Source organism: Thermobia domestica, chromosome 13 (assembly GCF_964235325.1).
Source record: "Thermobia domestica chromosome 13, izTheDome1.hap1.1, whole genome shotgun sequence".
Taxonomy (NCBI): domain Eukaryota; kingdom Metazoa; phylum Arthropoda; class Insecta; order Zygentoma; family Lepismatidae; genus Thermobia; species Thermobia domestica.
Genome location: NC_137466.1, coordinates 93,517,523 through 93,534,869, shown reverse-complemented (window position 1 = coordinate 93,534,869; position 17,347 = coordinate 93,517,523). Strand labels below are relative to the sequence as shown.

General features: G+C 34.8%; 1 protein-coding gene across 1 annotated transcript in view; it reads left to right on the top strand.

Moving 5' to 3' along the window:
• The window catches only part of mas (trypsin-like serine protease domain-containing protein masquerade), a 123,957-nt gene that overhangs the window by 16,028 nt on the left and 90,582 nt on the right, over nucleotides 1-17,347 (top strand). The window lies entirely within an intron of this gene.

Sequence of the window (17,347 nt, the reverse complement as noted above, 5' to 3'; positions counted from 1 at the left end):
TCTTGTCTCGATTTTTGTATTTGAAAACGAGACGAGAAATGCATTTTCAAATTCGAGACGAGACGAGACGAGAAATTCCTTCGAGTCTTATGGGCAATACTATTTCCCCCAAGTCTTACTGTTAGTTAGATCTCAAACACGGTTTTAGCGATACATGATTCGCAGTTAAAATAAAAAAAAACTATAAATTGATAAAGTGATTGTATCAACATAATGAAGAGCATAACAACGTTTGAAGATACGCAAGTCATTACACAACATACTCCAATAATAAATTCGGTTTAAATGTTGTTATATTACACACTTTGTTCGCCTCTCGTGACGTAGAAGGATTCTGATAACTTGTAGTTGAAATTAAGAATAAAATCAAGGCATAAACTGTGCACATAAATTTACAAAGTGAGTCAAAATTAGAAAAGCTTTCCAAGAATTGATGCGATACCAAAACTAATTCTTCGAGAATTGAGGCGAGACGATAATTTGATTTTTTTTTAAAAAAATTACAAGACGAAAGGAGACAACCTTATCTCTAATCTTCTTTCGTCTCATGAGCAACACTACTTAGGACCAACAAATACACTAAATATTCACTCATAGAGATCTGCGTCGACCGTGATTAATCCTATTAATAAGGGATATTGATAGGACTCAGACTATTTGACTGAATCATAATGTTCATTCAATTCGACTTTACTTAGCTCTTAACCATATATGTATTTACGTACAATATGTAAGTGTATTAACTATAAATAACAATTGTAGTGCAACTAACTATAATATTTAAAAAAAAAACATTATATGTTAATTGTCACACAGAACATATGTCAATAATTGTCGTTTCTTGTAATTATTTTTACTACATCAGTTGCACGTTATGAAAATACGTTTTAAAATTGAAAATAATGGGAAGGAAATCACTAACTACAGGCTAATACTCCTCGAAGTATATGAGAAACAATTCACTGAGCAACGTATCATATGCTTGAAAACTGAGATCTTATGTGTTGGCTTTATAAAATTAAGTTACTGAGTATGTTAACCAACGCACTCGTTGACTAATTAAAATGACTGGAAAGAAAATGGAATACTTTGAATCTCAAAAAATTGTGTATTGTTCAAAACAATTTGATATATCAAATAACAAGAGGTGACATCCCCCCTTTCTCCTGTGTATACGAGACGAAAAGTAGCCATTCAAGGGCACTTGTTCCATTATCTTACGTATAACTGAACGACGAAACGAATTTTGAATAAAAGTAATTTTAATTTTTTGGTCAATATTTGAGACGAGACCGAGACTTGGTCTCGTCTTTGGTCTTGTCTCGATTTATGAACAACTGTCTCCATCTCGGTGTCATCTTGAAATTTTGAGACGAGACGAGAGTGACCAAGACTAGTCTCGTTCTCGGTACCATTCCTACGTTCCTCTTTTAGAACATATTCTATTTCACCCCTAATAAGACAGTTTCTTCTCAAATATTATTTTCTGAGCAGCTATGGCCATGTTAGCCCGTCACGTATGAGGAATTACGTACTTCGGCGATCAGACTAACCGGGGAACTGGGGAGGCAGAAGTGATTGGGGAAGAAAGGCAGCTGTCTATTATCATTATATTAGGTACCATCCGAGCGTTTGTCTGGTGTGAATGAGAAGAATCCAGGAAAACCTCACTCAGGATAGCCGAGTGTTCCTACCGGAAATTGAACACGGGATCTCTCGTACCAAAGGCGAGAGCATTAACGAGTGAGCTACCTCTCGACTTCAGCTTTTCATGTGTCATTGTTTTGCAAAATGTCTAGCAAATGTTCCCATCTGTTACTGGCGTCAATAATCTGCATTCGTCCTTTTGTGTCTTTCATACTGAATTCGTCCGAATTCGAGATGTGAAATTCGAAAACCTCTCATTTCGTATCTTATTAAACCAAACGCGAACACTTTCTCTTCTCATCTAATTCAATGTCAGGAAACGCCACACGTGCTTCATTATTTTAAATGACAAATCGAAATACCAAATCTCACGTCCCTAACCTTAAGAGATTACGAGAAATGGACACCTCATTCTAATGATTGCAATCGTTTCCTCATTTCACACTTTTCACATCGAATTTCAAAACTTTTGTTTCTTCGCTTTTAGGTTAAAAATAGAAAAACATAAGTTTAATTATTTTAAATGAAAAGTCTAAATATCAAATTTTATGTCTCTGAACTTAAGGAAGCTCAAGATATGGTTACCTTAATATAATAATTTCAACCCCACCCCTTTCATTCCCTTCTAGATCATATGCATTCAGCGACACCGTGTGCGTGGGTTTTCTCGGGGCTCTCCCGTTTCCTCCCACTTTCTTCATTCCACCATTTCATTCATTACTCATCATCACCGTCTCCTTTAGCCTAACCGGCATAAGTGTGGGACGTAAAACTCAAGATTTCATTTCATTTCATATGTATTCAGCGTTTTATACGTACAGACACACAAAATCCCGAGTTTAGTTATTTTAAATGAAAAGTTCAAATACCAATTTTCAAATCTCTAATTTATTAAAGTCCAAACAGGTTTTCCCAGTTTAACAATCTATAGTTTCGCCTTGAAAAGGGATTCCGAGAGATATGGATATCTTCTCAAAATAATTGTAATCTGCATTTCACACTTTTCCAGGTTGGGTCACCCTTTTCCTTCGGGGTACCCCATTTCATTAAAAAAGCGTTAGAAAAAATTATGAACAAAAAGACCACAGTTATTATCTTACACGTTGCTATAATCTTTTCCACTATTAGTAAGTACGATTAAACAGTTTCAGTTGAAATAGTTTATTTCTCCTTGTATGAAGGATGGAATACCTAGTTCCTTGTCAGTCACTGAAAATTACACTCAATATGATTCACTCCTTATGAGTAAATGAGTAAATAGGAGGTGCTGGTTTCTCCTGACAACTGATGACTAATTTCGTTATCCGAGGTAAGTGTGCCATATATCTGAGTGGTATACTATTATATTACAGTCACAATCAACGAACAAACTTGCAAGAAAAGTTTGAAAGGTCCGGCATGTAAGCATGAGTCAGAAAGATGGATATGAGGCCAGTTTGTTGGAAATAGGCTATTTCCAAATCGATCGTTAAGCGATTTCACACAATGTTGACGTATCACGTTAGCTAAAAAATATTGTGAACTGACGAAGAAGTTACATGCTCTTAAAATTTTTATGAAATAATTATGGTATCGGTTTAATAAAGCTACCATATCTAAAAAATTTGTCTTTGTGGATAGCTCCCAAGTCAGCCTACAGAATTTTATTTGTTCGTGCCTATTCGTGTGCGATCATTATTTTTGTTTTGTAACTGTCAGAAGCAGTCAGCCCTGACAAACTTTGTATAAATATCATATTACTTGATCGATACATATCATTGCTGAAATATTCTAATATTTAGTGTGAGCAATCGTGGTGGTGATAAGGCACTGATGTAGGCCCTATAACATTTCCATACTCCTATTCCGCGCGGTATAGAGAGTCCACGGGTGTCGAATGTAAAGATCGTAAATATGACGATCTGTCCTGATTGGGTCAGATAAACGAGCTGAGCAAAAGTATGATGTTTGGCTCTTCAATGAAATGCGTGATTGGGAGTGGAATTTACAAAAAAAAAAAAAAAAAAAAAAAAGTTCAAAAGTCACATGAGTAAGATTCAGTGGGCATGTTGGCCAGGTTGCAAATTTCCCTATATGCCACTTAATCGCTCTGAAAATACTGTAACGTCATTTTCTCTCCTCCTCTGAAAGATACATGGACTTTGTGAGTAAAGCACAGTGGAGCAACATTTAAATTATTCCAACTGTAAGTTCACAAGGGATTGGCCTTTTCATGTGTCACCATTGTTTTTGCTTTGTAACTGTGAGAAACAGTCAGCGCTGACAAACTGTATAAATACCATATTCGGCTGATCGATACACATCATTGCTGAAGTAATCTGATATTTAGTGTGAGCAATCGTGGTGGTAATGAGGCACTGATGTACAGCATTTCCATTTACACTCCAAACCCAATCTAGTAGCTATTTTGTCATCATCCGAATCTGCAAAATGAAGAATGTAATATTGTGTTAACACTTCTTGAAACCATTCTATAGTTCTTTATTTGAACAAGATATTGTCAGTCCCATTTACAATACATTTCTTACACTTTAAAAACAAAAAATCTTTCCAAACTTTTGAACTTCGCTTTTCTCATGCTTAATGATATTTTCCTTCCGACTCTTCATCTCTAAATCTTATGTGTTACGGGGCCTAAACCCCGGCCCCGGACTGATGCGCCATTGATCCTGGCTCGAACAGCGAAAGATAGACAGCGTCCAGAAGAAACGTCCCACAGCTTAAGATAAAAAAAAAAAAAAACATGGGTGGAAACAACATAGTTGGAGGTGTTGAAAGAAAACCTTTTTTCGTCATGACATTTGTATTTTTAATGTATACCAAAAACAGTCACAGCAAAATCCAATGCTTAAACTTTGGTCTTCCGTCTAATAGTACAGAAGGTTGACTTTCGTATTCATTTGTTTTTCTTTTCTGTAACATTATCTGATTCATACATTGTTTTCCCACGTACTTTAAATTTATGCTCTCTCATTTTTTTTTAAATATTCAAGACTAAAATTACACATTATTTAAACAGTACTATAGTTTATTTACTGTAATTAATAAGAATATGTGAGTAAATATTGTTGACTTATATTATGCATTATGTGTATACGCGTGCATCAAAGTGTGCGTATATTCGCGACTTTGCTTGGGTTCGATCTTTTGTCCCCCGTGAAATTGGTCTTTTGCTTCTCCCCCTCCCCCGAAGAAATCCTACGGGTATCCCTCACCCGCACTATGCAAAACTACGGTATATCTGGTATATTTACAATGTATTTAAATTAAATTCGTTCACCACTAAAATTTAGGATGATAAATTATTGTTACTATAGAATTCAATTTAAACGTATTGATAATATATTTAGAACAACACGGTTTTGCATTGGGCGGACATTTCTAATATGTATAATAACTTAAACAGATTATCCTTTTATGCATACAAAAGTTGTAGAAAAAGTACACTGTGTAGTATACGCGTATCTTCTTGGCAAATAAGGGACGACATTTTTCAGTTCTACGTCCCTTTATGCTAAAGCAGACTGATGATTAATGAAAGTAAAAAATTGTGAAAGGAATAGATGGAATGAAAATATGCATGGAAATGGGAAAATCCTGAGAAAACCAAGGGCAGGGACGTAACTTGTGGGGGGAAGGGGGCAATTGCCTTCCCCAGAGACACTTACCGCCGTTCGAAGGGGGCCCACTTTAAGACAAAATTGTCGTACTCCATATACGATACGAACATGAAATTATAAATGAAGCATCAAACAGGTTCACTATATTACATAAACAAAACAGCACACAAAAGGTAAATAAAACAAAAATGAGTCGTAGACCCATTTCAGTCAAAAATGTCTACTATTAGGGGCCCTAGAAATAATATTTATTCGTATGGCTTTGAGATTTGTCAATATTGTCCCCTTAATTAATATGTCATGTATGGAACGGGCCCAGGGACGTAATTAATAGCCTCGCAGACCTTGCCATGCGGGAGGGCCTACAAGCTCCGAGGGGCCATAAAGAGAAAGATGGAAAGAGGGGCCCAAGAATTAGAAAAAATAACTTTTAGGGGGCCCAAATACGCGTATTAATACTTTTACCCCCGCTACGGTGCTGACCCAGGGACATGCTATTTTTCATCACAAAGTCACATAGTTTGTTTATATCGACTAACCAGTGAGAGACCCCTTAAGATCACAATATCAACTACTACAGATATCGATTGAAATATATAGCCCTAAGAGACTCACTCAACCCACTCAATCAGCATGTTTGTATTGATGATCTCACTCACTATTTTAATATAAATTTAAAATGTAACTATTTCCGAGAGTAAACAATCTTTTTACAAAAGCTAGTTCGATGTATTAGGAAAAATTTATAAGTATATAATGGGACTTTGTGGTAATCAAAACGCAAATTCTTGATTATGGTTGCATAGTTAATGCGCTTGGAGTATTGTTTGTAGACATGTACCATCCATTGATCAACTCTATAATTATTTGAAGACAATTTCCTACGTTTTCTTTCTTATCCCTTTGGGAGAAAATAAAGAAGAGGTGAAATTTCGAATCACAATGTCAAAAGTATTCTGCAAACACGTAAGTTGAAGGTCGGCTACTTGTCCAGTCATGCTTCACTGGAGATTGTGTCACTGCTCCACTTCCGGGCACTGATCTACCGTTACATGTTTTCGTGACGTAATTTCCTGCTCCGTTACATCATAAGTAACCACTGCCATCTGCCGTGAGTAAATGCAAATGTTCTATACCTTGAAGGAAAAGGCATGTTCCCTAATCTGCATTTAGATGCATTTATTTAGACGAATTGTTTTCTTTCGGATTCAATTTGTATTAGCAAGAAGCGAAAAGTCAATTAGGAGTCTAAATATGCTTTTATGTAATTTAAGAAGATGTACAGTAAATATTATTATTTGATAAATTAACTGATGTAAAATTATACTGTTTTATGGAATTTTGAATTTCAAATGTTTCTCTAAACCAGTAATTTTGAAGCGAGGTTTCTTTTACTTACGTCATCCCTCATGTGTGTAACGAAGCTAACATGGCCATAGATTCCGAAAGTCCAGAAATCTAATTCCCAACCCTAATCCATTATAAGGAGTTTTATAAGTAGACCGGAACAATATATATACTAATGGTTATTGTTACAGGGAGCGGATACGTAGATAGTGAAAAAGCAAGATATTTTCCTGTTTTGTCTTGTGTTGCTATCCTTAAATTTGACTATTAATACCTTTCCCTTATAGTCTTTTAAAGGATATTATTTTTATTATTATTATTATTATTATTATTATTATTATTATTATTATTATTATTATTATTATTATTATTATTATTATTATTATTATTATTATTATTAAGTAATTAATTAATTAATTTATTTATTTATTTTACGTTCTATCTGTGCAGTGAGAACGCAAGGGAATTTAGGGATTTAACCCACCTATTTGAACAGGATACTATGGAATAATAATAGCTTCTGGGCAAAAGGTGGATAAATTAAATTGATTAAATTGCATTATTATGAAATAATTGGTGGAATGAGAATGTAAAAGGAGATGGGAGAATCACGAGAAAACTCAGGAACATTGTGTTATCCACCAAAAACTCATGTGCTTTAGATCGAACCATTGACCAGTCGCATCAACATTAAGCACTTGGCCACTGAATCGTAGTGTCCCTTCCAAACCCGTAACAACAATATTCCTAACTGTAAATGTGAATTGGTTCATATGAAGAATGCGTTAAGAATTTTTATAATCTCCTTAGTAAAGTACTATAGAGCACTCACTCTATAGCGTAGCAGAGTACCTGCACCACCTTTTGTTTCCCGTCCACTGGGTCATATGAGAACGCATTATTTTCTTTTTCTTTGTGGACTGTGGTGGCTGATCTTGCATCGTTTGGCCTAATCCTCGTTTCGCCTAACCGATTATCTGACATTTTTATGGCAGATGAATGATAAGATTTGTGCTCGCCATTTTAGGCGAAATAAGTATCCTCGTTTGGCCTAATCCTTGTTTTGCCTAAAATGGCACTATAAAAAAAATTCGCGGAAGTAAGACTGGAGGTAAATTTCGAAAGATTATTCCCTACTATATGAAGAACTGAGAAATATTTTATTTCCCCAAAACTAATTTGTAGTATGAGCATTTGCTTTAGGGAAAATGCTTCGACATTTGTGTTATGGTTATTTTTCCTTTCCATTTTGAGAACATTAACATTCGACATACCTTTCATTTAAATTTAATGCCCTCACAACATCTATAGTGGCTATATTTCAGATGAGAGAAAAACAAGTTACACATACTTTATTCCCTATTATTAATTTCGTTTAAAAGTGAGTGTTTTAGGTCGTGTCCAAAAGGTACAAGTGTGCATTCGAAGTACGATGACAATGAACGAAACTGGTGGGGTGAAGAAAGTGGAAGGAAACGCATGAAGCCCAAGATAACACAAGATTTGTAACGTGCACTTGAGCATGGTACCTCATTCGATTCAAGCATATGTATGTAATTATTTAGTCATATGATGTTCCGTTATAGTTTTTTTTCTTTATTTTTTAGCAAGTGAATTTCACATGATACTGGAATGTTTCCCAGTATTTGCTCAAATCTTGGAAATTCGAATGCAGGAAATGACTATAAAGCTCTTCCACTACTTTCAACACTTGTATTTGTTATTGCAAAATGTTCTGAAGTACATTGAGGTCAGATAAACAAGAACACATCTGAAAGAAGCTCAAGATTGTAACGACCAATATATTTATCTTGTATATATTTTAGGGTTACACTTTAGCCCACAGTCCGAATATTTGTAATCTAGTCTACTACTTTTACCAAAATCCACTGAAACACTCCATCTTGATAGTATCTTTTATTATAATACGTAATGAAGTAAACAGTTACACTTTTTTAAATAACATACATGTTGATTCTATAAGATGGATCCTCTGTTATATTTTTTGGTTTTCGTTTCTACGACGACCAATAACACGTATCGCCAGATTACCATGTTAGCATAACATCAATAATAATATCAGAAAGAAAGTAATTCTATTTCTTTTTATATTTTTTCTTTTTCTTTTAACTAGCTTGTGCATGTTTCAATAGCACATATTGCCCGTAAATACAAGAGATAATGTTTAGGATTACATGAAAAATACACAATATCGTTATAAGATAAACAAGTATTCTTTATACTCTAGCAGTTTTTTGTACGTCTCTGCTTCATTTATAGTTTTGTCGTACCAACACATTACAATTTGAATTTTCTCAAAGCACTTAATCAACTAGTTTTTATTTTCATTGATAAAATTATAACTTTTGATTTCAAATTTCACTCGTTTGACATACTACCGGAACGTCCATAGCATAAGTCTTTGATTAAGATTGCTACGTCTCGGAGATGGTGTAAAAATTGAACAAATTTTAATGATACTAGTTAAGGATAATCCGGAGTTGAAGACACGCATGATACAATCAAATTTAACTGGTGTGCATAATAGTGAATCTAGCATCCTTATTGCATAGTAGTGATCTTTTTGTCTCCCGGGCGGACTCACTCTCTCTCTCATACACACACACATACATTATATATACGAACATGGTAAATACATAAAGTTTCGCTAATCCTAACTGCTTGAAAATATTGGCCGCGGGTTAATATAATATCAATATTAATAATATATTTTGCATTTCTTTCTAGGGAATTTTCTCTTGTAATTTCCCTCTACTTGAATTTCCGTGATTTTTTTTATTGTCCGCCATTTTAGGCGGAACGAGGATTAGGCCAAACGTGGATCCTCTTTCCGCCTAAAATGGCGGACTGAAATCTTATCATTTATCTGTCATAAAAGTGTCAGATAATTGGTTAGGCGAAACGAGGATTAGGCAAAACGTGGCGACACGGTGGTGGCTCAGTGGTAGAGCGTTCATCTCTGACGGGTGGGGTCCTTGATTCTATCCTTGCTCAAGCCAAGTGAACCTTGTGGTTGACAAACACCGTGTTCGTGGGTTTTCTCTGGGTTTTCTCGCTTTCTCCCACTTTCTTAATTTCATTCATTTCTCATCATCGCCGTTTCCTTTAGCCTAAACGGTATAATCGTGGGATGCAAAACTGAAAAAAAAAAATCTTCTTCGAAATGAACTGGAAATTTTATGGTTTAATGTCACTGATTTCTTCTTCAAGCATTTTTAAACATCCCCTGTTTTCTAAAGATGAATTTGCGTTCCATGTACAATTGTAATATTATTTAAGTTCAAATTTGATTTTTAAATACTTTTAAAATAATACATCACAAAAATTAACTTACAAAGTAATGGGCATTTAAATAAATGTGAATAAGAAATCATTAAGAATAATTAAACCATTAAAATTTTCTTTTACGTCCAACAATTACGCACCGAGGCTAAAGGTGGCAGCTACAATAATTATGCTAATGAACGAAATGGCAGAATGTGAGATGAAACGGGAGAACCCCGAAAAAACCCACGCACATGGCGTCACAACATCTACTTTGCGTGGTTTGGGATAGAACTAGGAACGCAGGCGTCAGAGGCGACTACTTTATCATTGAGCAACTGCTGCCGACTGAAAAAAAAAAAGGAATTGGAATATTTAATTTAACGTTCCACAGCAACATCCTTTAGGACGGATGATGGTTATGAAAATAATTTGGTGAAACAAGAATGTAAAGAACTCCCAGAAAACACGCAGTCCACGACAAACTCATATTACCTAGGGTTTCTTGAGACACCACTCTATCAATGAGCCATCATCGTGTCTCCCACAAAGAAAAAGAAGAATTTTTAAATACAAATCAATGGGAGATAAACAACTCTACCGCAGGTATCCAACAGACTTAATAGGGAGTTATTCAAATTGTATCTATTAGAAAAATATATCACGATGGCGTGAGTATTATACAAGGTGTTCGGAAATAACACCAAAAAAGTTGTTGGGAATGAATCCTTACACGACCAACGTCGAATGTGGTTCGGATTCCACGTTAATCAGTAGGTCCACGTCTCATATAGCCTCGCTGCTGAAAAGGGACGTTAAACTCAAAATCAACTCAACTCAACGACCAACGTTGGTGCAGAAATGAGTCATTTCAAAGCTACAGCCCGCTGAAAATTGGTCGTAGCAAAGTGATAAAGGCTCATAGCTCGACAACGAAATATCGGATCAAGACAAAAGAAGATAAGGATTATTTTGAACCTAGATTTCATTAATGTATCAGTGTATGTGAAACAGGTGCTGTGACAAAGTTAGCCTTGAAGTAGAGAAGGAAGTTCAAAAATGAAAGAAAGAAAATGATAAATGAATTCCACATCTATTAGTACATTAATGAAATCTAGGCTTTAAATAAACACTGTGTTGTTTGACACGACCTTCATCCGACATGTTGTTTTCGAGTTATGACATATTTTTATATCATACCGACCCATTTTCGGTGATATGCACCTAGACACTTAGGTCACTCGCGATTAAATTCGTACCATTTTATTAAAAAAAAAAAAAGAAACATAATTGTAAAGAGTTGCAGTGATTGAGGAAACAAATGAAACCTTTGTTCCGTACTATGGCCTCTTAATGTCTTGCCAACCAAGAGAAAGTAAAATTTTCTGCACCTATAGTTCCTACCAAAGCGGAATACACGTGGCGAAATGTAAAGTAACATTAGTATTTGCACTTCGATATTTGTGACACCGTATCGAATAGCGAGAGTGGAATGGATAGCTTATGTAAAAAAAAAACAAGTCAACAATCCAGAGTTAATTTAACAGCTCTTGGGAGGATTTGTATATTTTCGTAGAAGACAGAAATAGCATTAGATGTTTAATATGTTGAAAAGCATTAAGGGGTTGCTCAAAGAAGTTTAACGTCGTCCAATATTATTCAACTTATCATGCCAACGAGTATAAGTTTAAAGGAGACGAAAAGCCCAGACTGCTGCAGAAACAAAAAAGAATGTTAACAAATGTAACTATTATTATTATTATTATTATTATTATTATTATTATTATTATTATTATTATTATTATTATTATTATTATTATTATTATACTTTCAACCGAAAAAAAAACTTTAGAAAAGTGACAACATTAAGTATATTGTGGCTCTTTCTTCTATCTAATAAATTTGACTCGTCTAGGGGTGAGACTTTTTAGACTGAACCACCAACAAATATAAAATTAATGATTCTAATCACCATTGTAGGCCCTTTTGGATGATTGGAATTCCTTCATTAAACTTTTTCTCGTCTCCACCTATAACAATTGTATAGTCTTGCACAAAAGAAAAAGGTTCGGTTCTGGAATAAAAGGTTTAATTTCTTTTTCATTAAAAATTTAAGATCGCATTAAGGTTAATGATAATCTGTATTCAGAAATTTTTTTTTAATCTAGAAATTATTTCACTCCATAGCCCTGTTCTTTAACGTGTATATATAAAACCTTAGTGTCTATGTACACCACTTAGCTCAAAGATGGACTTTTTCTTTCTCTAAAACGATCTGTCTGGTTTTTCCATCCTGTCTTTTTTGCTCCTGGTAATCTTGTAATTAATGAGTTCTTATAATAGTTAATGATTTTCTTACTGATACTCTTGTACACGTACGTTTTAATAATTTTTAGTCTACTTGTCAATACCAATATATCACGCTATGTTTCTTATATAACTAAAACTAGGAATTATCCTAATTAAAGATGAGCATATTATCGATTGGCTATTGGGAAATACTATGCTGAATTGTCAAAACTGTTGTAATTAAATCAATAATAAATGTGACATTCAGAGCACAAGAGAATCAAATCCAATTATGAAATTGTAAGAAAAAGAGAGAGAAATTTTTTTACTTCCGTTTAAATATATGGAAAAGTGAAAACTTATTATTATTATTATTATTTTTTTTTTACATTATAGGAATTATTTATAATAGCTGAAGGGAGCTTCAGGTAGTGATCTTAAATACGAAACATGTCCAAAGTGGACTTAAATCCTTTGTGAACTGAGCGTCCTGATTGCAGAAAGAACCTAAGTGACATTTTTCTGAAATATGGTTTATGAACTTTTCCGGATCTGTAGAGCTATACGCAACTTTATGTATGGAAAGAACAAGTGTCAAAGGTGTTACAACGTTCTAAATGCAACATTGAAAGTCTGCAAGAAAGGTCTGCAGTACTGCATTTAAACAGTTTGTCTTTAATATCACAAAGTCACACAAAATGGACTCAAGGTTCTTTCTGTAATCAATAATTCAATTTAATTTAGGGTAAACAAGTGGAATCCCTTGTAACTCCATCTTGGTGAGCGTTTCCGTCTATGGCATGATTTTTAAAAAAATGATTTGTTTCTCGTAATTTGTACGAAATGTTAACAGAGACGATGAGAAATGACACACACTATATTAATAAATTGGTTACTAATATCTATACTGTAGGATAGATTTAAAAACACTGACTGATACATCTTGTATTAGACACAGTTCAGATTCACTCTGTTTTCCTAGTCTCTACGAAAATTATCGCCCGAGTATTCTAATGGCAAATGAAAGCAGAAATCAAAACCCAGAAACATCCATGTGTGAACTAAGTAGGCCATCTCTATCCCGTTCCATTCATTTTCTGTCCTTACTTAAACACAAATAGTATGACAAATATCTCTGATGGTTACGCTTCGATTCGCTCATTCAAGTCACCAAACATGACAAAACTTTATAACTTAATCTGCAAACAAATTACATTATTCTTGACCTCGATGTTACTCTAATTTGATACCATATAACCTACATTGAGTTGTTATTCTATATAAAATGACCTTTCCCAACATACAAACTGGTTGGTCGTCAGCATGTGCTTTCTTGATCCAAAATATACTACATGCACATTTAATTCGATGTTTCATTTGAATACGATTCTTGAATAATGTTAAGTATAGAACACTAGCTTTATTTTTAAAATGAGCAATCCATTGTTTCTCAAAATACAAAATACAAGTTACTCAACTTTAACCCTGAGTGAAGTTCAAGGTTAACTTTCAAAGTTTGGTTTCCATACAGTGTTTCCATTTTCTACTACTAAGAATCAGCAGTGACCATGAAATGAATTACTGATTTTGACCTCAACATGCGGCAAAAGGTTTGGCAGGATATAGACTATCAGCTTGATGTGTACCGTATTACAGAGATGCTCACATTGAACATTTGTGATATGATTGAAGAAAATTTTGACAGTTTTCCTTTCTTAGCATATGTCTCACCATGGTCGCCCGCAGGATATTTTCCAAGCGGGGGCAAGACACACACACACACACACACCAACACAATTGCTAGAATTAAACCCAACATAATAAAACTTCATTGCTATCAGCACCACGTCAGCAAAAGAAACAACAAAGAGCAAAATTATCTTTTCAACTCAACTGACGGATACCATCATTCAAAACACTTAGCATTGCATGCAGCATTAAGCTGAATATAATTATTACTGAAAAAATATGAAACATCACATGGGGGAGAGAAGTAGATTAAAATCTTAGGGATGTATTTGACTAAATTTTGTTACTCTAAATCATTTAGCGAATGTTGATTTCAAAAGTATACTATTGTCACCAGAAGAGCCTATAAATGTTAACCTTTTTCGAAAATCCAGGGAGCGGCAATTGCCCACTCTTGCCCCCATCTGTGGGTGCCCATGTGTCTCACATTAATAACACATCATATTAGTTCCACACAAGAATGCAGTTTTCATTTTATAAGAATTATAGTACTTTTATGTTGAGAATTTTTTAATTTAACGTTCTTTTCAGCAGCGAGGCTATATGAGACGGGACGTACTGATTAACGTGGAATCCAAACCAATTGAGCTCCAGCCGGAAGTACTTTTATGTGTGAATATTATAATCTCCTTATAATAATGACCACAATCTATATTTTACATTAACCGATTATAGATCCTTAATGTATGAATTTTAGAATACCCCCTAATAATCGCGATATATATTTTGCATTAAGGGATCATACACTTATAATATATGAATATTATAACGTTCCCGCATAACCATATTTTATGTTTTACATCGTAGACCTGAATCATAGACCTAAAAATTATGAATATTATAATACTCCATTATAATTGCAATTTATATTTTACATTAACGAATCATAATATCTTAATATCTGAATACTATAATATTCCTTTATAATTGCAATGTATATTTTACATTAACGAATTATAGAATCTTAATATCTGAATATTATAATATTCCTTTATAATAGGAATTTATATCTTACATTAACAGATCATAGAGTCATAATGTTCGAATATTATAATACTGTGCGTATTTCTTTATAATCGAATTTATATTTTATATTAACGGATCATATAGTCTTAATGTTTGAACAATATAATATTCCTTTATGTTCACAATTTATATTTCACATTAACGAATCATCGAGTTTTAATATGTGAATATTATAATATTCATTAATAATCTCAATTTATATTTTATGTTAACGGATTGTAGAATCTTAATATTTGTACGAGGGCTATCCAGAAAGTAGATTACGTTTTCGTCTGTGTCCGCTAGGGGCGGGGCTAGCGCGGCCATCTTGTGGTCAGAGCGTTGCGCAGCTCAGTCGGCATCTAGCCGTGCTAGTGAGAGGTTCGTGCTGTGCTCCGTTAAGATACTGTGACGGTTTGAAATGTCTGCGTTAATTGAAAATCCCGCGAGCTGCGAGGTGCGTGCAGTAATAAGGTTTCTGACAGCAAAAAACTGTAAACCGATAGAAATCTATCGGCAGCTGTGTGAAGTGTATGGGGACAACATTATCACTGAAGGTGGAGTGCGACAGTGGGTCATAAGATTTAAAAATGGCCGAACCAATGTTCACGACGAAGATCGAAGTGGGAGACCCAGCAAAGTGACTGCCGAACTTGTCGAAAAAGTGGATGTTAAAGTCCGTGAAAATCGAAAGTTCACAATAACGGAACTTTCTTTGAGTTTTCCACAAATTTCGCGAAGTTTGTTGCACGAAATCATCAGCGAAAAGCTTGGTTACCACAAGTTTTGTGCAAGATGGATTCCAAAAATCTTGACAGAGGACCACAAAAATCAGCGAATGGCTGCAGCGTTGCACTTTTTGGACGCCTACAATAAGGATGGTGACTCTTTACTCGATCGCATCGTTACTGGTGACGAAACATGGGTGAAACACGTGAACTGTGAAACGAAATTGCAATCAATGCAGTGGGGGCACACAGGTTCTCCCCAAAAACCCAAGAAATGCATGCAAACAATGTCGGCAAGGAAGATGATGGCGACTGTTTTTTGGGACAGAAAAGGTGTGATTTTGGTGGACTTCCTGGAAAGAGGCACTACAATAAACGCTCAAAGGTATTGCCAAACTCTGCAAAACCTCAGAAGAGCAATTCAAAACAAGCGCAGAGGAATGTTGAGCTCTAAGATCTTGTTGATTCACGACAACGCCCGGCCCCACACGGCAAATGTCACGCGTGAAGTTCTTGAATCTTTTCAGTGGGAGTTGTTTCCTCATCCGCCGTACAGTCCCGACCTGGCACCGAGCGACTTCCACCTATTCCCAGCAATGAAGAAGTGGCTGGCTATGCAGCGTTTTGATGACGACGAACAGCTGCAAGAAGAGGTAACGAAGTGGTTGAAGTCGCAGGCGGCCGAATTTTTCGACGAAGGAATTTCCAAGCTCGTACATCGCTACGATAAATGCCTTAATTTGAATGGTGACTATGTCGAAAAGTAGTATTTGTGTGTGGCTTTCATCTGTATATAATAAAATTTGTTTCCTATACTTTGTTGATTTTTTATTCCAAAACGTAATCTACTTTCTGGATAGCCCTCGTATTTTATAATATTCCTTTAAAATGATGACGGATCATAGACTTAATGTCGGAATATTATGATATTCCTTTATAATAATGAACACAATTTATAGTAGGATCAGAGCCACTGTAGTTCGTTTGATGCTCTCACATCGGAAATGAAACCCGAAACCTCGTGCACCAAAGATACGCGCGTTAACCACTGGTCTAGCGAAGAGCTCGTCTTTATGCCTGTTGCAGGAGCCACTTCCTTTGACGTACTTTTTCTAAAATTAATTTGGTTTATGAACTTTTTCAGTTTAATTTTGTTTCCATACTTTTACTTCATTCTTTTTCTTCAAAAATGTCTTCTATAATCAAGCCTTTTACCTCTGTTTCTTTCACGATATCGTGTCGTTACCTGACACTCATATATTTGAGTTTTTTTTTTACTACGATTTAGTTACTGTCTATTTTAATCTATTTACTACTCTAGTTCATCGAATGAAGACTTCTAGGTCGATCTTTCTTTGTTTTATTCTTTCTTTCTTGGACCTATTTTTCCTATCACTAGCGAGTTCTGTTAGCGAAAGTTCGCAATCTCTCTCAGTCATTTTCCTTCAATCATGTTTACTTGTTATACTTGTATTAACTTCCTGCTCTTTCTCCACACAAAACCGTTGATATTACTCATAAAATTATGCGCTCTCTCTATCTACAACTTCTATTTTTTTTAAATAATTTCTTTCCAATACATTTAAGTAAATTATTAGTTTGAAAATATGAGATGAAATAGTCATTGAAAATTGAAAGGATAGAATAATGAGTTGATTTTAGTTTAGCGTCCCTTTC